Below are 20760 nucleotides of genomic sequence, written 5' to 3'. Positions count from 1 at the left end.
ACATTGTATCCTGCCGTCTCGTTATCCACTTAAGTTGAATTGGTGGTGCGCATCTGCGGTTACCGATCAAAAGCCTGGATGGATACATTGTTTGCCGGGCTTATAACACAGACTGATTATAGGTCAAACCACAACCACTTCACAGAGCCCCTTCAATTAAGTGGATAACTTGCGCAAGAAAAGAGATAGCACTCTAATTTTTGGAGTGCAGCTAGGTAAAAAGAAACCATAAACATTCATATGTGTTTTATATTTGTTGCATAAACAGAACATACATTTATAAATAAACTGTATTTCAATGGTGTTTTCAATGCAAAGGCAGGAACCCTTTCCTGCCAGTCCGGCAATGAATCCATTAACATGCCCATATGTTATGGATAAATGAGCTGAGGGATTTTTCATCTCCGTACTTCAAAGGTTACCCTGCTAAGTTGGTTCCCCAGTGTCTAGAGAAGTCTGGACTTGAAAAGCCTCAGAGACCCGAGGTGTTAGGGTGGCTGGGATATTTGTAAGTACCAGATCCCGGTGTGAAGAATGGGCACTTCACACTTGGTAGCCAAACCCCATACTTACTGTCGCCAGGTAAGAGGTTGAGCCCGGTATGCTAAGTAGCTCAGGTGCGAGGTTAACACATGCTCTTAGCAGACTGGGAAGCAACTTCTGCCCGTTCTATGAACTCCTGGCAAGTCTGGGATTGGTGGGAAAAGTTGTTCCCATGAGAGGATTGGGTGTGCATGTTAGGTATAGGACCCTTAACCCTATAAGAATGCCTGCAGCCCCCTCCTAGTCAGATTCACCTAAGATCAACCAAGAAACGTCTAAGATACAGAGTCAGCTGTGAGGGGGTTAACTACATCGTAACCAAGGATCATGCCCCTCTTCCAGAATTCGTTTGAGCTAAGGATTCCCGAACGGATCCTGTAAGGACATTACAAAATCTTTCCTTTCGGCGGAGATAAAGGGCTGGCAAGTTGCGCCCCTAGCGAAGGACTGTCGCACGGCTTACATCGCGCACCCACTTGCATGCCCAGAGACTTTGTTTCGTTCCGTGGACATTTTATTTAGTTTCCTCATCCCAATAACTGTTTATTGACTGTAATTGTGAAGTATTGTGTGTTTGTCTTAAAAGGAAATAAATTACAATTTATTTCACCCGCCTTGTATTGCTCAATCCAGAATCCCAGTATTAATTTGTTGGTAAGTGTCAGTGACACTTACCTGACAGTGTTCCCTGAGCTGAACCGCACTATTTTCAGCTCCAGTAATCCCCTGGTTCCTCAGATACTTACCTCTAAAAGTTGTGCCAGTAGTTCCTGGTTTTTAAATCCCTCCCAGATAACATTGTGGTTTCCTATTGGCCCGTGTGACACTGGAGATATAAACTTCCATTGTGTTTCCCTACAGGGGACTACACATTTCTACATTTACCAGTACTATCTTGGGAACCAGGGGGTCCCAAGAGCTGAAAATAGGTTGTTTCACTCTCTGGGGGCCACTATCCTTCTGATCATGGTAAACAAATGGGGGGCAGGAGAAGGGAGAGGGGAATACAAAAAATGGACAGGGGGAGCTGCTGCTTTAACAGCATGTTCTTTAAAGAGGGTTCTGAATTGTTGATTGCACAATTAACTTACGCACAGGACACTTATTGCATAATATAAAACCTCAGCAAATAAATAACTAATTAGAAATCAAAACTCTTTTAAAATCAGAGAAGGTGAGAGTTCACACTGGGTCTGTTCACAGGCTGAAACTAATTAGAAAGCTTAGCATCTTCAAGTCTGTGTTCCCGTAGGCTCCCTTCTGTGAACAGATCCGAATGGTGTGATTAATAAACAAGTGTCGCCATCTCCATTGGTTTTCCAAGTTATGTTTCCAAGTTAAGTGATTTATTGCAGGTCAGAAATGTCTCACTAAATAATCTATAAGGGAATTTAAAACCCACAGTCTCAGTTCAATATTTTGCTTTAAAAGTTTGCCTTTACTTCTCTGTTTTTATAATATTTACATATTTTACTGTTACATCCTCCAGCAGGGTTCAATGTCAGAGAAATATGAATATAACAATAGAATTCTAATTATATTATATAAAGTATTTTTATCTGACCTACTGAATTTGGCCGTCATAGTGAAAGACAAAACTGCTTTCTAAACAAATTTTAGGTTTGACCATATTCACTACCATATGAAAAAAGCAATGTGATGCAGCCATGTGGTTTTCCTTGGCGATTACATCATATCCTTAATTTCTTTTATAAAAGCCTGTCACATGGTACAGCGTCCAATCGAATTGGAGCTGTACCATCTGACCCTAAAATGTGACATCATAGACCTTATATAAAGCCTGCTCCATCTCATTTTTGCTTAAGAAGCTAACGAGACAACATCCGTTGATGGATTTAACATGGGGTTTACTATGGATTACAAGGAAAGAACAAAGAAGATAGAAGATTCAATAAAGAAGATAGAAAATAGAAGTTTTTTACCTGATGCTGAGGATGGCTTCGCCGATCGAGAGCTTCCTGATACGCCAGGATTCGAAGGGTGAAGACTTCTAAAGTTAAGAAAACCATTGAATGTACAGATGCAGCCATCCGTATTAGATCACTTGCTTTGGAAAATGTGGGGCAATCTCACAGTAAATGACTCAACATGCCTTAACATTTCTGTGAGATTCCTAATGGCCCATCGGATTAACACAGCAGGGGGTCACTGCAGTCCCATTCAAACTGAATGGGACTGCAGTGACTCCTGCTGTGTTAATCCGATGGAATTAGGAATCTCACAGAAATGTTGAGGCATGTTGAGGCATTTACTGCAAAATGTTTTAGTTTTTACCCAGGCAAGTGATCAGATACTGGTGCTGCATCTGTATGTAATTTTAATTTTTCAGGGTTTTTTATTCTATTTTTTTATTTTTATGTTCTTGCTTTCCCATTGACTTCTAATGTATTTATTTATACGCTTTAGGGTATAGATAATACAGTGCCAGGTCATTAATTTTTTGGCAAATGGTTGTTTTGAATGATTTTTTTATGTTTTCTATTTCTGTTTATTGTTTTGAATAAATTGTTATGAATTTGTAGGGCTTGTTTTAGTAAATTTTCAGATTGTTTAGGCATTTAATTTATTTAATTGTTTGTTGGTTAGGGGTTACCTTTCTTTTATTGTTCTATTGGTTAGGTGTTTGATTAATTGTATTATTCTTGTGTTTTGGTGTTAGATTAATTTTATTGATGTGTTGTTTAGGCTTTTTAGATTTTTTATTCTTCTGGTGTTTAGGTACTTGGGTATTTCTTTTATTGTTTTGTATTTTTGGTGCTGTTGTTATTTTTTACGTTGCCCATTTACTGCTATAGTGGCTTATCATGCCCATGTTATATGGGCATGATGTACCACTGTGCCAATCATTGGGTAGTGGGTGGGGATATTTTTCCCTGGGATGGGTGGTTAGGGCACCCAGGTGAGAAATGGGGGAGGGGGTTAGCCCCTTAATTACTTTAGCAGTTATTAACCACTAAGTTGATTAAGGTTTTAGCGGCCATTAGATTGTATTTTATTATTGTTGTGTTTCTGCCAACAGAGGACATGGAAGTGGAGCTGTGATTCCCAGCCTTTTTTGTTTGGAGGAACCCTTGAAGTATTTTGAAAAATCTCAGGGAACCCCTATCTGGCTGACACATATTAGGCTGTGCTTATAGTGCTGGTGACGTCACATCAAAACAAATGTATTGACACTGTCGCGTGCACTTTTAGTAGGAGCGACAGGATGGCGCGACGGCTTGGTCGTGATCGCTGGAATTCACTTCAATTTGATTTTTCAACCAACCACAGCATGACGTCCGTGTCGCCGGCACTATAAGCGCGGCCATTGGTTAATTTCATACCTCACGAGCCACCTCTATTTCTCACCCTCTACCATGTATTTCTCTCTCCTTCATCTCACTCCCCCCTCCTGCCTCACATGTATTTATCTCCCCTGTGTCTCATCTTACTCCCTCTTTTCCTCACTCACTATCCCCCTCTCTCCTCTCACTTGCCCTACCTTCCGTCAATTACACCAGCACCCTTCATCGTCGTCGTCGTCGTCGTCGTCGTCGTCGTCATCTCCCCCAGCAACCTTCATCATCACCCTCATATACCTACCCCCCTACATCTCTCATCTCTCTCCCATTCCCTAATATCGCCCACCCCTGCATCTCCCATCACCCTCATATCACACCCTCCCTGCATCTCCCTCATATCACCCCCCATGCATCTCCCATATATCGCACCCCGCATCGCCCATCTCCCTCTCTCCCCCCATACCTCAGGTGGCGTAGGCATGCAGGATGTGTTTGCGGGCAGGAGGCGGAGGTGGCAGTGGCGGCGGTGAGGACTGCACAGACGCACACGCTCGCTAGCAGAAGACACCGGACGTTTCGCACTGCTAGAGCGCGGCTGTGACCGGGCTCTGGGGGGGGAGCCTGGAGAGCCGGGGGAGAGCCAGGAAGCTACTGGGGTGGCTAGGTAGAACACCTGGGACTGCTCCACGGAGCCCCATTGTTCCACAGAACCCTGGTTGAGAATTACTGATGTGAAGGATGGTGATGAGGACAGCATTCATCCTGGAAGGGCTAAGTTCAAGTTTTATTTACTTTATGCTGCTGGGTAATGTTTTATTTTGAATGGGCAAATTAGCTATTGTCCAGATCTGGATAATAGTTATTTTGCCCATTACTGTACTGTATGTGTTGGAGGGGTTGTTGGGGTAGAGGAGGTTGGTATTAGGGTTGTTGGTTTTTTTTAATGTTTATTGTGGGTAGAGGGATTGGGTGAAGGGGGTAGTTTCCCCAAGGGTGGTGGTTATGCCTACCAGGTGGGTAGCGGTTAACCCCTTCAATACCATAGTGGTTCCCACCGCTTAGGTATTGAAGTGGTTAACCATCCCTGCAACCTTCCTGGCAGGCCTAACCACCCAGCCTGTGGAAACTACTCCCTTTATCCACCCGCTCTGCCCTCAATAAACTGGCTATTCAAGTTTAACCTCTTCTATGCCTTACCGGCAGGGGGTCTTTGGAGCAGAACCGCGTTGATTTCAGGTGCAGGGACCCCTGCTTCCCGAGATACAGGCCCTTATATGGGGTAATGCCGGTATGCCCATTCATTGTTTAAATGTCCCACATCATGTGACCGGGACATTTAAATGCATAGGAGATACTGGCACCCCATTTCGGAGCCTATTTCTAGGGAAGCAGGGAGTCCCGGACCTTAAATCAATGCGGTTCTGCTCTGGTGACCCACTGCTCATACACACTAGTATTAAAATTAAAACACTGCTATCGCCTTTGAGTTGCGCAGGGAGAGGCAGATCTCTGTGCAGTTCAGTTTGCGAGAAACTCATGGATGAGAGAATGTAGAAAACATCTCAGATTACTTTTCTGCTATGCCAAACGGTTTTGGCATTTTCCAACCGCATGGTTTGAGAGAGAAGGGTTCAGATTCTTTATGAATACCGTTATAACTCAACTGACAAACCTTGTCAGTTAAAACGTTGTTAGAAAAGAACACTTATCAGTGTATACCCTTGGGTAATAAGTATAAAAGAAATAAGTCAAAACCAATGTGGCTAAATAAACAGGTAGGGGAGGAAATGAACAAGAAGAGGAAGGCGTTTAGATTCTTTAAGTCAGAAGGGACGGAGACATCGTATCAGAATTATAAGGAATGTAACAAAAATTGCAAAAGGGCAATCAAATTAGCAAAAAATGGATAATGAAAATAGGATTGCAATAGAAAGTAAGGTCAACGCTAAAAAGTTCTTAAAGTACCTTAATAACAAAAAAATGAGAAAAGAAAATGTAGGACCCTTTCAGTGTGAGATGGGTAGGCAGATTATTGGAGATAAGGAAAAAGCTGAGGTATTAAACAAATTCTTTGCCTCTGTGTTTACCAGGGAAGAATCAAGTTCAATAGTAGTGCTGCAGGAGGAAGCCACAACCTTCATATTAATGAACAATTGGTTAACTGAGGAAGAAGTTAATAAGCGACTTGAAAAAATTAAAGTAAATAAGGCACCTGGCCCCAATGGCATACATCCAAGAGTTCTCAAGGAGTTAAGCTCAGTAATAGCCAAACCATTATATTTAATATTCAAGGACTCAATTTCCACAGACTCAGTACCACAAGATTGGCGTAAAGCAGATGTGGTGCCTATATTTAAAAAGGGAGCTAGATCACAACCGGGGAATTACAAACCTATAAGCCTGACTTCAATAGTAGGGAAACTACTTGAAGGTTTAATACGTATAATAATTAGTAATAGTCAGCATGGATTTATGAAGGATAGATCTTGCCAAACTAACCTTATTTGTTTCTTTGTGGAGATAAGTAGGAATTTAGACCAGGGTAATGCAGTTGATGTGGTCTACTTAGATTTTGCAAGAGACAGGGGGTGCCCAATGCTGCATCCAATTGACAAAACATATAAAGTAAAATACTTCAATAATAATAATTGGTTATTTAGTTAACCCTTTGGCCAAAGGCGTCATAAGCCTGCATACCAACGTCAAGGTATAACCAAAATAATGCAGGTCCTACACTACACTGTGAAACCTTTCCTTTTACCTCTGTGAGAGGGGAAAAAACCATAATGGGTCTTGTTCCTGCAGCAAGTGAAATGACCTTCCAAGTTAAAAGGGTGAAGGAGGAGGAGTGAGCTCTGGGGGGAGGTGCCACAGCCTCCAAAGAGACATAGGTTAACACAGATACCCAGCAAGCTCAAACTCCCCCACCCACCACAAAGTGAATATATATTTATGTCAACCAGAGAGCTACTGAGCGTGGCAATTGTATATAACAAGAGACAGGGGGTGCCCAATGCTGCATCCAATTGACAAAACATATAAAGTAAAATACTTCAATAATAATAATTGGTTATTTAGTTAACCCTTTGGCCAAAGGCGTTACACAAGAGGTTGGTGTACAAAATAAAGAAAATTGGACTCAGTAATAATATATGCACCTGGATTAAAAACTGTTTAAAGGACAGACAACAGAGGGTTGTCATAAATTGAACTTTTTCAGGTTGGGCTAAAGTCGTGAGTGGAGTACCTCAGGGATCGGTACTGGGACCCCTGCTTTTTAACTTGTTTATTAATGACCTTGAGGTTGGGATCGAGAGCAAAGTCTCCATCTTTGCTGACGATACTAAATTGTGTAAGGTAATAGAATAAGAGCAGGATGTAATTTCTCTTCAGAAGTACTTGGAGAGACTGGAAACGTGGGCAGGTAAATGGAAAATGAGGTTTAATGCAGATAAATGTAAGGTTATGCATTTGGGATGCAAGCATAAAAAGGCGACTTACAAATTAAATGGAGATATATTGGGGGAATCCTTGATGGAGAAGGTTTTAGTAGTGCTTGTAGACTGCAGGCTTAGCAATAATGCCCAATGTCATGCAGTAGCTGCAAAGGCAAACAAGATCTTATCTTGCATCAAACGGGCAATGGATGGAAGGGAAGTAAACATAATTATGCTCCTTTACAAAGCACTAGTAAAACCACACCTTGAATATGGAGTACAATTTTGGGCACCAATCATAAGAAAAGACATTATGGAACTAGAGAGAGTGCAGAGAAGAGCCACCAAATTAATAAAGGGGATGGACAATCTAACTTATGAGGAGAGGCTAGCTATATTAGATTTATTTACATTAGAAAAGAGGCGTCTAAGAGGGGATATGATAACTATATACAAATATATTCGGGGACAGTACAAGGAGCTTTCAAAAGAACTGTTCATCCCACGGGCAATACAAAGGACTCGGGACATCCCTTAAGGTTGGAGGAAAGGAGATTTCACCAGCAACAAAGGAAAGGGTTCTTTACAGTAATGTCAGTTAAAATGTGGAATTCATTACCCATGGAGACTGTGATGGCAGACAATAGATTTGTTCAAAAAAAGGTTGGACATCTTTCCAGATGGGAAAGGTATACAGGATATACCAAGTAAGTATACATGGGAAGGATGTTGAACCAGGGATTAATCTGATTGCCAATTCTTGGAGTTAGGAAGGAATTCATTTTTCCCCTTAATGGGGTTTTTTGTTTGCCTTCCTCTGGATCAATAATTAAGTATAGATATAGGATAAAGTATCTGTTGTCTAAATTTGGCATAGGTTGAACTTGATGGACCTATGTCTTTTTTCAACCTCATCTACTATGTAACTATGTAACTATGTAACTATGTAACTGTGTAACTATGTAACTATGTAAACCGTTCGGCGAGAACATGCCAAACCTTGCGATGTAGCAGCAAACTCATCACACCTACTAGAATTGGCCGTTATGAGTGCTGTTTTACACAACTTTTACTGCAATGATTAGGATATCACACTGATCAAACATCTATCTATGAGTAGATTTGCTGACCATGCACTTCTTTAACCCTGTCTTATGGCCACATTGTTTGTCCCTCACCTACAGTACTCTTGTCTGTGAAATGGAAATGTTGATGTCTCAGGAACTGGTTCAAATAAAGTTAAAAACAAAAAACATAAAACAAGAATAAGCAGCTCAGACTGCTGATTTAAATCATTTGAAACAAGTGGTATATGTCTTCACTGCATATTTAACAGGGGGCTAGAAGAAAATTAGGGTGGTTGCAAATGTCAAAATAGAGGTAAACATAAAAATAAATTCACACAAAATCAAGGAAATTACACATAGCCTGCCAAATTATTATTTTAGAGAAAGCACTGTATACAACTCCCACTTACCGTAAATCTAAAAATATTATTGCAGCAAACTATATGAAGGATGTGGCATTCAAACAATTCAGACTTGAGAATTGCGGATACTGTACTGTATGTTTGACAGGAATATGTTGGTAGCACTTCTTGATTGACATTTCAAGGGCATAATCTGCTGTATTCATTCTTCCAGAGAGGGCTCCAGACACTGTGTATTTAGATTAGTTGACGGATGCTTTCATTAAGAACATGCTCCAGGCCATATTACCTCCTCCTTCAGTCTCCTCATCAATCCCATTCTGATGCAGCTGCACCAATTCCCTATGGTAACTTTTTATGCCTACTGCATTACCACTACATTTTAAAATGGCTGTGCTACTCACTACATTTAAGGAATTCAGAGGCATATGTATATTTTTATATCTACTATATGTATACTGTACATGTTTGATGTGCTTATTACCAAAAACGACATTAAATAAAAACATACAGGTGGCCCAAACAACATATAGCATTGCAAAAAAAGCCATGTGTACATAAAAATATTTGCTATTGTGCAGTTTACGAAAATAAAGAAATCTGTTTGTTGGGTGCCAATTTGAGATGTGAAACTTTCGCCCTTTTTCAATCACGAAATAAACTGCGATCTTGTCAGAGTTTGCAAGTGATTCGCCAAGCATTAGGTCAATGTGAATTCCATTTCGCTTTCCATACAGTACTAATTTGTGAAATTCTCTACAGTTAGATCTGTTTAATGCTGAGACTACAAATAGGGCAGAAATACCATGTTTCGTTCTTTGTCTGACAATATTTCATTGAAAGCTTGCAAAATTGAAAAATGTACTGGAAGGTTTGGGGAGCGCAGGTATCACCACGAGAAAATTAAGCAAATAGACACTACATAGCGCCATATGCTTCAATTGGGTGTCAAATACTGTAGTAGGAATTTAATAGAAAGCGGACTCACATTTACATAATTTAAAACCAGCATATCCCACAATAAATGTGGCTCTGCAACAGCCACTGTATGCTGTTTTGATAAGAGATTTTCTTGAGGTATGATGGTCTCCTTATCAAGATGATAATAAATATGAACAAATAAAAATGTATATATGGTATTGCACCTTTAAGACTGTTGACTAACATGCTTGTTTGCAGTATACAGATAACCAGAGTGCCAATGGAACTTCTTTTACTCAAAATAAATATTTATTGTGAGTGAATGTCAAATATAGACTTGGTTGGATCTCTGAATTGTGTCAGTGAGTAATAAACCTTCTGCTGAAATCTATATCGGTTCTATCATTGGGAACAGTAATCACAGCACGAGCAGCTCATGTTTCACAGTGTAAATGGTTTCTTTTTTATTATGTTGAAATCAAATTTTGTAACATAACCAAGACCTGACTGTACAATGGGGATTACTTGTCGAAGTTGCCTGATTACAAAAATAGGGAAAAAATTAATGTCAGACTTGATAGAAGACACATATAAAACTCCAAGGCCGGGAATAATCAATATTTTGTGGAAAGCTTACTATTTTGGTGACATAATTAGCCCTTTAAGGCTTTGAGAGACGTTTAATAGGAAATCACGTGTTGGATGGCAGCACATCTCTTCATGCCAGTTAGTTATTACTTCGAAGACATTTCTCTTGTAAACTATATTGTAACAATTTGTTTACCAGGAGGTATTTCCGTACACAATTAGCATAGGGATGATGAAGTTAATATGGGGAAGATACTGTTCATTAATTTAGCACTGCTTAATGAACCTGGGCCTAAATGTTTTGCAAAATGACTAGAGATTTAAGTACTAGAATACTGAACTTTTTTTCTTTCTGCAATTAATTTATCAAGATAAAAGTTAATTTATCCAGACCTAATTGTATGCTTTAATCCTCATAGGGACAAAAAAAGACACAGAGCACCAATCTATGTGGGGCACAATTTCTAGTACAGGACTTTGTAATCATATTTTTCGTTACCTGGAGACATCTCTTCATTAGTTAGTTGATTTGTTTTAGAATGTATATCCTCCTACAACCTGATTACCATTTATAGTCATTACTCCAAAGGTTCAATTAGCTAAATTAAAAATTATTTGTATCTTGCAAAAGTGAATTTATAATAATGAATGTATTCACTTGAAAACAGAATTTCTTTACGCTTCTTGTGGATAATGTATTGATGTATAATGATTATAATAATTTATGTTTTGTGATGGTGACAACATACATAATACTATAAGTACAATAATGTAGAGGTAAAAATAAGCATGCTCCCCAAAAAGCATACATTAATCTCAAATTGTTTCTACTGTATGTCGCACTCGCACCTTATAGATTATAGGCAGGTTTTTGGTGCTTATTTTCTGTTTTTATGGTTTTCATTTAAAAAAGTATCTGTCTTTATCAGTGTTAATAACAACAATATTGACACACATTTGAATTCAGTGTTTATTATTGCATTTTTTAAGTTTCCATACCTGTTGCCTTTGTCTCCTACCTATGACGGGCAAAGATAACCAGGCTATACAATAAAGGTTAAGCCCTCTGGTTGCCCTTTGGCCCTGTGGGTCCCTGGCAGCCACCTAGCACTACAAGCTTTGATTCCACTTTACGCTCCTCCCTCTCCTCTCTCAGCTCTGCTACAGACCCTGACAAACTGGTCAGGAGATACAACTCTGCCTCATCCTCCTCTCTTGATCTACATGCCCTGCTTTCTCTCTGCCATCCTCCCCCTTCTAACCCCTGACCCTGGCTAAATGCCCACACGCGCATGCTGCGTTCCTCCACTCGTTCCTCTGAACGCCTCTGGAGGAAATCTCACACTCTCGCAAACTTCCTTCACTACAAATTTATGCTATCCTGTTTCAATTCTGCCCTCTCTCAAGCTAAACAAACCTACTTTTCTTCACTAATCAACACACGTTTGGTAAGGGAATAAACCCCTGTTTGGGTGCTTCAAACTGGTGTCGGTGAAGACTTACATGAAGCTTTTAAAGTCCTCAGTGAATCCAGGGTTTTAATGCTTCACGCGCAGTGTGGTAGGTTCCCCAAATCTTTGAATAAAACAGTTCATAACGACAGCTATAGAATATATCCAGACACTGTTAGGGTTAAACCGCTATTGGGGAAAGAAAACCTCTAACCTGACCGGAATGCATGTCCCATCCGGCGGTTCCTTCTCTGGCGGGTCACGTGTTCCCAGCGGGTCCTCTGGCAGGGAGTACAGAGACTCACAGAGCTGCCTCAGTAGTGCCGGTAAGCTGTCTGTCCGGGGAACAGAAACCTCACCACTGCTCTTCTTGTGGCATGCATCCGTCCCAGCAGTAGATAGCAAGGTAAGTGAAAAAGGCTTTGGAGCACTGCAGAAAAAAGTATCAGGCTGGCGGCAGCATGCAACAAAAAAACTTTAATGTGGCATATAAGCCCTGATTAAAAAGACAAACAGAACAATTCTCTGACGCGTTTCGTCTTAACGACTTTATCAAAGAGTGCTATACTGCAGCCAGAGATGTGCCCTAAATAGCCATAGGTTCCCGCGCGAGGATTTTGAAATCCCCGCCCCACTGTGATGTAATCTGTACCACTTAGTGATTATGCAAATCTAAAAGGGAACGGCTCACATAGCCTACGGGATTTAACTCTTATACTACTGAATGCAATGAGAGAGAACCACTAACTACATATATATCAAGGGACAGATGGTGTTAAATAGAGACAATCTTCTGGCTGTCAAAGCAACTGATATATGGAGAACAGTACAAAACAAAACTTTACAAAACATATACAAGGATTAAAAGAGGTGATACATTGTGTGTTAACACCCTCAATACATAAGTAACTAACCTCAAATTATAAAATATATATAAACACCTATATAAAATTCCTAAACAACTAAATATACTTATATCACCTATTGTGCACATAATTTAAAAAACATATTAAATATGTTACAGATCCAATGTCTGTTAAAACAGGAGTGTTATACAGGGACAATAAAGCAGAATCATATATCGTGATTCTGGCAGCAGATACTGTAAAGGTGCTTGAAACCTAAAGTCCTGAAGTTTAATTATTATTATTTATTATTTAAGTAGAATGCTGACCATATATATATTAGGCATTACGTTGGAGATATTATATATATAATTAGAGAATTATAAATTATCCTAGAGTCTCAGCTATAATTATGGGAACTAGGATATCACTGATATATAAACTATCCCTTTTTCCTTGAAGCAGGTATTTAGATGAATCATAGTTTCCAGATATTTAGAATAACTTGATACCATACAATATTACACATGATAAGACCATATATTGAATCCCATAGTAAATTCAACACTAGAAATAAAAATAAAAAGAATGAACATGGAAGGAAAAATAGTACCATCTATTCAGCAAGCAACTTACTAATAAATACAAAAATAGCAGTTTACAAGAAATGGGCCAGCTCCCAATCCACATTAAGGCCTTGTGGATGGAGGCTGTCCATGCAAAAAATCCAAGACATTTCTTTTTGATTCAGGATTTTAAGTCTGTTGCCACCTCTTGTCAGACTGGGAACATGTTCAAGTCCCAAGAAGGAAAAACCTTTTAAACCCCCATACTGACAAGAGGAGAAATGTCGAGGAACCGGATGCAATAAGTCCTTTTTCTTTATTAGACGTACATGTTCCTGTATTCTGGTTTTTAAGGCTCTAACTGTACGACCAATATATGTCTTATTGCACCCACATCTAATCATGTAAACAATGTGACTGCTATTACAGTTGATGAAAGATTGAATTATTTTCCGAACCTTCGGTTGAAGGCAATCTATTGCCTTTGTGGGTCTGGCATATTGGCACATGTTACACCGTCCACATTGAAAAAAACCCTTAGGTATGTTCTTAATCTTATCTACACTTTGTGATGAGAAAAGGCTAGGTGACAGGTGTGATGATAGGGATTTGGCTCTACGAAAAACCAATTTCGGCCTTTCGCTTGTAATGCTACGCAAATCACAGTCTAATTTAAGTATATCCCAGTGTTTCACTATAATGGAACGGATGTCATTTGATTGACTGCTCTGTCTTGTAATAAACAGTGGTACGGATTGGGATTTGTTCCCCTTTTTCCCTTTATTTTCTTTATTAACACTTGATGACAGAAGTTCTTCCCTTGGCATAGCCTTGACCAGGGTATAAGTTTCTACTAGATCCTTTTCTAAATATCCCCTGTTTTTAAATCTAGTAATCAGCAATTTTGCCTGCTCCACAAAGCTCTCCTCAGTTGAACACAGTCTTCTAAGGCGCATAAATTGCCCCTTAGGTATACCTTTTTTGAGGGGTAAAGAATGGTTGCTATTCGCCATAAGATAAGTGTTCCTTGAGTTGGGCTTTCTGTACACATCAGTCTGAATCTCTCCCCTTATGTCAATATAAATAAGAATATCCAAAAAGTGTATGTGATTACTACTGTGCTCATACGTGAAGTGTAGGTTGTAATTATTAGAATTTAACGACTGGATAAATAAATCCAGAGTGTGTGTGTCACCCTCCCAAATAAAAAACAGATCATCGATATACCGACGATAAAAAAGAATGTGCTGCCTAAACAAATTCAAATCACTGTAAATAAAAAGTGATTCCCAAAACCCCATGAAAAGATTCGCGTAAGATGGTGCAAAAGACGTACCCATTGCAGTGCCAGTGAGTTGCAAATAAAATTGTGAGTCGTAACAAAAATAGTTGTGCGTAAGCAAGAAAGTAATAGATTCAATCAAAAAAAGACAAAGTGCGGGGGAGAGATCAGATCTATTCAAAAAGTGTTGTGCAGCCTCTATGCCCTGTCTATGATCTATGATGGAGTACAGTGATTGCACATCCATTGTGACCCAGATACAGTTAGTATTCCATTTTGTTGTTTTTAAATCTTCAATTAAATGTCTGGAGTCTTTTATGTAAGAGGGTAGACTGAGCACTAGGGGCTGCAAAAAGAAATCAACATAACGTGATAAAGCATCTCCCAAAGATCCAATAACTGACACAATTGGCCTACCTGGAGGTTGCGTCAGGGTTTTATGGATCTTTGGGAGATGATAAAAAATAGGTGTAATTGGATCTGGTGTGTACAGAAAGCCCAACTCCTTTGGGTCCAAAATATAAAGGGCTTCACCCAATTCCAGATGTGATTTAAGCTGTTCAAGGTATTTATGGGTAGGATCAGCGTTAAGTTTTTTATATGAGGCAACATCTCCTAACTGCCTAAGCGATTCTTTATTATAATCCTCCGAGGACTGAACAACAATAGCTCCTCCCTTGTCCGCTTTTTTAATGACAAGAGATTTGTCTTGTTGGAGGTTTTCTAATTCCTGTCGCTCAGTCCTCGAAAGATTATCCCCTTTTGGGCGGCCAATCATAATCCCCTCCGCCAAAACCCTAAGGTCCCTCTCGACTAATTTCTCAAAGGTAGAGATAAAGGGACCCTTAGAGTTATTGGCACAGAAGACTGATTTTCTTTTAAAGCCAGTATGTTCGTGTTGGAAGAAATCCGTAGAGAGATCATATGGGGGTAGATTACCGACTTGGTCATCAAGGAGACCCTCCAAATCCGCCACTGCACAGTGCTCCCTGTAAGAAAGAGTTTGTCTGTTAGTGTCACATACATTCAAATTGACCCCCGCAATTGTGCCAGGAACCTCTCCTGATTCGTCTTCTGAAACTTTACTTGCTGAAAAGAATTTTGTTAGGGCCAGCTTACGAGTGAAACACTGTAAGTCTATGATGGTATTGAAGAGGTTAAAGATACTTTGCGGAGCGAAATTAAGCCCCTTTTTCAGGAGTTTACGTTGGTCTAAAGTCAATGTAATGTTGGAAATATTTATAACATTGTCCTCCATCAATTGTACTTTTTCCTCTTCGTGGCCCCTCTTTGGAACTCCCCTCTTCCTTTTGGACGTCCTAAAAAAGCGGGTCCAGAGGAAGAGGTAGATGGTCTTACATCATCCTCACTGGTGTACGTGGTATGGCTCATTTGATCCGAGTTTGAAGAATCACGATATACCCCACCTGGGTTTTTCTTTCTCCAAAGATCATCCTGTTTCTCTTTTTCAAACGTAATTGAGGTAAATCTATTTTCCCCTTCTGAAAGATCTGAGTCCGCACTGGAGACTTCAGCATATTTATTTTTAAGTATTGATTTCTTAGGGGTAGGATGGTTAACACCCTTACTCTGATTGCTTTTATCATTAGATCTATTCTGGGGAGATTTCGATCTACCTCTAAATCTGTTTGTATTGGGATTTGGGGATCTTTCCCAATAATACACTTGATGTCTGAGATAATCTTGCTTATCCCTCTCAAACTTTGACTGTTTCTTTGCCAGGATCGTATTTTCCACCTCGTCTATGTTCTGGGACAGGATTAGATCATTGTTTGAAAAATGTTCCATTTTATTGAATGATTTTAATTTGGTTTGTAAATCATTAATTTCTTTTTCTAAAGCAGATCTCTCATCCTTTTTATGAGTTATAATTAATCCCATGAGTTTAAAGGAACACTCATCCAAAGCCATCCTCCACTTATTTTCAAAGTCCTTATTGACAAATCCAAAGTGGGAGATTTTTTAATGCGTAGCCCCCTTGGAATTCTATTCACTCTCACGTAGTTATCCAAGGAGGTTATGTCCCACCATAGTCTGATATTAAGGGATAGTAGTTGTTCTAACCTCTGAAAATATGTCACCAAATCTGATGATTCCTCACAAAACACTTTACCAGTTTCATCGAAAACATGTTCAGCTTTCCTGCTTCGTTTTGTATGGTCACTGCATCTAAAAACAAATGTATCTGCGCCGTCATCCTGAACACAGTCTTCTAATGTGTCATGCATGGCGGAAGCAATGATAAAGTCCCTATGTAACAGTCCTGATTAAAAAGAACTCCAAATACTCAGCAATTGTGAAAATAATATTCAATTCATGAAAAAAAGAAAGAACTCAATTGGTGTGCACACAAAGCCGCAAGCCAGCCTGTAATACGTTTAGAAACAATAATTATAATGAGCCACTGGAATCAATAAATAAATATCCATACCGAACAGTACAATGAGCTACCACAATGCCTCTAACATAGGTTTGGTAAGGGAATAAACCCTTGTTTGGGTGCTTCAAACTGGTGTCGGTGAAGACTTACATGAAGCTTTTAAAGTCCTCAGTGAATCCAGGGTTTTAGTGCTTCACGCGCAGTGTGGTAGGTTCCCCAAATCTTTGAATAAAACAGTTCATAACGACAGCTATAGAATATATCCAGACACTGTTAGGGTTAAACCGCTATTGGGGAAAGAAAACCTCTAACCTGACCGGAATGCATGTCCCATCCGGCGGTTCCTTCTCTGGCGGGTCACGTGTTCCCAGCGGGTCCTCGGGCAGGGAGTGCAGAGACTCACAGAGCTGCCTCAGTAGTGCCGGTAAGCTGTCTGTCCGGGGGAAAGAAACTTCACCACTGCTCTTCTTGTGGCGTGCATCCGTCCCAGCAGTAGATAGCAAGGTAAGTGAAAAAGGCTTTGGAGCACTGCAGAAAAAAGTATCAGGCTGGCGGCAGCGTGCAACAAAAAAACTTTAATGTGGCATATAAGCCCTGATTAAAAAGACAAACAGAACAATTCTCTGACGCGTTTCGTCTTAACGACTTTATCAAAGAGTGCTATACTGCAGCCAGAGATGTGCCCTAAATAGCCATAGGTTCCCGCGCGAGGATTTTGAAATCCCCGCCCCACTGTGATGTAATCTGTACCACTTAGTGATTATGCAAATCTAAAAGGGAACGGCTCACATAGCCTACGGGATTTAACCCTTATACTACTGAATGCAATGAGAGAGAACCACTACCTACATATATATCAAGGGACAGATGGTGTTAAATAGGGACAATCTTCTGGCTGTCAAAGCAACTGATATATGGAGAACAGTACAAAACAAAACTTTACAAAACATATACAAGGATTAAAAGAAGTGATACATTGTGTGTTAACACCCTCAATACATAAGTAACTAACCTCAAATTATAAAATATATATAAACACCTATATAAAATTCCTAAACAACTAAATATACTCATATCACCTATTGTGCACATAATTTAAAAAACATATTAAATATGTTACAGATCCAATGTCTGACTATTTTAAGAAAAAGGTGGAATCCATACGTCAGAACATCCCCTCTGTTTCCTCCTCCCATCCTACACCTCTTCCTATCTCTCCTCCTGCATTTCCTGACTCTTTTTAGACTGTCTCAGAGGAGGATGTGTGACTGTTGATCTCCTCTTCTCCCTCTACCACTTGCCCTCTTGACCCCATTCACTCCCATCTCCTAAAACCTCTTGGTCCTACTATAATCCCTACGCTCACACACATTTTTAACTCCTCCCTCTACTCTGGTACCTTTCCATCCACCAAGCATGCAACAGTTATACCATCACTCAAAAACAGCAAGCTTGACCCTGTCTTTCTAACTATCGACCTGTCTCCCTCCTGCCTTTTGCCTCTAAACTCCTTGAACGTCTTGTATTCTCTCGCTTGCTCCATTTTGTCAACACCTATTCTCTCCTAGACCCTCTACAATCTGGCTTCCGCATTGCTCACTCCACTGAAAAAATCCCTCACTAAAATAACTAATGACCTCCATGCTGCCAAAGACCGAAGTCATTACACTCTGCTCATACTACTCAACCTCTCTGCAGCATTTGACACCGTGGACCACCCTCTTCTCCTTCACATTCTCCATACTCTTGGTATTCAAAACAAAGCTCTATCCTGGATCTCCTCTTACCTCTCCCATCATACTTTCAGTGTCTCTTCTGCTAACACCTCATCCTCCTCTATTGATCTCTCAGGGCTCTGTCCTGGGACCTCGTCACTTTTCTCTGTACACACTTTTTCTAGGTGACCTAATAACATCTCTTGGCTTTAAATATCACCTCTTTGCTGACGACACATAAATTTACTTTTCAACCCCCGACCTTACACCTGCTGTACAAACCAAAGTTTCTGAATGTCTCTCTGCGATATCATCCTGGATGGCCCTCCGCCACCTTAAACTTAACAGGGAAAAAACAGAGCTCCTCATACTTCCTCCCAAACCTGGCCCTACTACCTCCTTCCACATAACTGTTGCAAGTACCATCATTCACCCAGTAGCCCAAGCATGCTGCTTAGGTGTCACACTCGATTCCTCTCTCACATTCAAAATGTTTCTAAAACCTGTTGCTTTTTCCTTTTTAATATCACAAAGATACGCCCGTTCCTCTGTTGCACGACTGCTAAAACTCTGACTCAGGCCCTCATTCTCTTCTGTCTTGATTACTGTAACTTCCTGCCTCTCAACTGTCTCCCTTACAATCTATCCTTAACGCTGCGGCCAGAATCGCTCTGCTCTTTCCTAAATCTGTCTCCGCGTCTCCCCTCCTGAAATCCCTCTCCTAGCTTCTGACCAAATCCCGTATCTCACACTCAATTCTCTTCTTCACTTTTAAAGCTTTACACTCTTCTGCCCCTCCTTACATCTCAGCCCAAATTTCTCGCTATGCACCATCCCGACTCTTGCGTTCTTCTCAAGGATGTCTTCTTTCTACCCCCTTTGTATCTAAAGCCCTCTCCCGCCTTAAACCTTTCTCACTGACTGCCCCAAAAATCTGGAATGCCCTTCCCCTCAATACCCGACTAACATCCTCTCTATCCACCTTTAAGACCCACCTAAAGACACATTTGCTTAAAGAGGCATATGAATACCACTGTGGATAATACTGGACACATGATACATAAAGCTTGGCCCCCCTGCAGATGCACTTACCAGCATTCCCTCCTAATGTCTCTGTACGTTCTCCCTACCTACCAATTAGAATGTAAGCTCCTCAGAGCAGGGACTCCTTTTCCTTAATGTTACTTCTATGTCTGAAGCACTTATTCTCATGACCTGTTATTTATATTATTTGTTATTTATATGATTACCATGTGTATTACTTCTGTGAAGTGCTATGTACATTAAAGGTGCTATATACAGTAAGTAAAGACATACAATAAGCTAGGGGCCAGGTATCATTACATGCAAAGTTAAAGTGACCCCTGCTTTTCCACTTTCCATGTTCCCTTTGCCCCAGACTCATGAAACTTTCTAAGTGTAAGTTTTAGGTAGGATATTTGGGTAAGAATGCAATTATTTTGTTTGCAGGAGTTTGGGGGCCAGAGCTACCAGTAGTACCTTAATTCTGCCCAGCGAGCAGGCATGATTTGTTCAGTGTTCCCCAGACTCCTGGTTTACGAGCCCCGATATCTCAGTCCTATGTCCCTTACAGTCATGTCTACCCAGGGGCACCCATGTATTAAAATATGCTTTATGTGGTCCATACATTTATTATAAGGCTCTATGAAGTCAGCCAGGGCATCATCATAAAGGGCCAGCAAGTCTGCATAGAGTCCGTAGTTCAAAGAGGAGACGGGATGTTGAGAGGTGTCGGTGTGCTATGTGGACAGGGCAGGGTGGAGTACTGAGTCCGGAGAACAGAGAACCTCTGTGGGGAGTATCCTCTGGTCTGCAAGACTTAGTGGAGCCTGTCCAGTAGGTGGCAATGGGTTGACAGGGGGAAGCGGCAGAATGTCAGCGCGTTTCCCATTGGTCAATTCATATGTTCTGCCCATGGGGCATCCCGAGCCGGCTTGGCACGCATCCTCCTTTAACGTCAGCCAATAGACAATCCCCTGTTTCTATTGGCTAGTGGGAGAGGGTTCCCACACTCTGATTGGTCGCTCCTTCTACCTCCATGCTAAGGATAGCTCAGCGGAGTGTATGTAAGGAGATGGCCGAGGCAGAGAAGCAGACCATCTAGTGACTTGTGTCAATGAAGCCAAGGCAGGCTTTCCAAAGTTGATCTGTTGCAAATAGCAAAGCAGCCGGCTTCGTTTTGAAGCTTGGAAAGTCTACCTCGCAGAGACTAAGGGCCTCATGCAGTAAGCGCCGAAAAGGCTTTTTTTTGCCATTTTC

This window comes from Ascaphus truei, chromosome 3 (assembly GCF_040206685.1).
Source record: "Ascaphus truei isolate aAscTru1 chromosome 3, aAscTru1.hap1, whole genome shotgun sequence".
Lineage (NCBI taxonomy): Eukaryota > Metazoa > Chordata > Amphibia > Anura > Ascaphidae > Ascaphus > Ascaphus truei.
The sequence above is the reverse complement of the archived record's forward strand: the minus strand, read 5'-3'. Positions refer to the sequence as shown.